The sequence below is a fragment of the Chrysochloris asiatica genome, unplaced genomic scaffold, assembly GCF_000296735.1.
Source record: "Chrysochloris asiatica unplaced genomic scaffold, ChrAsi1.0 scaffold00156, whole genome shotgun sequence".
In the NCBI taxonomy this organism is placed as follows: domain Eukaryota; kingdom Metazoa; phylum Chordata; class Mammalia; order Afrosoricida; family Chrysochloridae; genus Chrysochloris; species Chrysochloris asiatica.
The window spans coordinates 1682755-1683815 of record NW_006408674.1 but is presented as its reverse complement, the minus strand read 5'-3'; positions in this window follow the sequence as shown (position 1 = coordinate 1683815).

The window sequence follows — 1061 nt, the reverse complement described above, 5'->3', positions numbered from 1 at the left end:
GACCTTGAGATGAGAGAGAGAAGAGGAAGGGCTGGTTGGTCTGAAGTTTGGGGAGACTAGGGAACTCCTGAGGCCATGGACACTGACCTAGCCATGGTGGGTTAGAGCTGAGAGAGAAGCATCCAGCTGATCTGAAGTGAGGGAGGTGGGCAAGAATGCCCAAACTTGCAAATAGTAACCGTTTGACCTAGCTTCAATAGCTTGCTAACCAGAGCTCGAATAGAGAAAGATAAAGAAGTCTGACATCGGAAGCAAGTGTAAATTGCTACAATTTGATGAACTTAACCTATACTTATGAATGTTGTTGTTGTTATGTGCCATTGAGTCGATTCCGACCCATAGTGCCCCTCTATAGGGTTTCCAAGGAGCAGCTGGTAAGCTTGAACTGCCAACCTTGCAGTTCAAATGGCTTTACAGTCTGGTGCATTAACCCACAGCGCCACACCAGGACTCCATATCAAAATACCAACCAAGAGGGAAGGAGTCTTCACATCTAGGATCAACCCTTCAGTACACAGGGTTGATAGGGATGGGTAACTTAGACATAGGTTGCTTAAAATGGGGGTGGGAGCTATAAAGGCACAAATGGCTGGCTTACAGGTTTTCAAGAAGGAGTTTAGTTTCAGAGTGTGTGGAGGAAGGTAGAATCCCAACCGAATAGTTTTCATCTTGTCTAGATAGTTCTAAGGAGCTCTGGTAATGTAGTGGTTATGAATCTGGCTGCAAACCTGAAGGTCAGCAGTTCAAAACTACCAGCTGTTCCGCAGGAGAAAGATGAGTTTTTCAGCTCCTTTAAAGATTTACAGCTTCAGAAACCCTGTACAGGGTCACTATGAGTCAGAACCGACTCCATAGCACAAAACCAGCACCACCAGATGGGTCTGGTGGAAGAAGATGGGGATAGGATTTTTTTTTATTCAGTAGTGAGTATTTGTTATCATAACTAATTGCGATTGTCACAACTGTAAAGGTAGAAATTGTGTAACAAAAAGTGGGAGTAGTTAATCTTACAGTCCAGGAACAGAGGACCCTAGGACCATCAGAGCACAAGTGGAATGTGG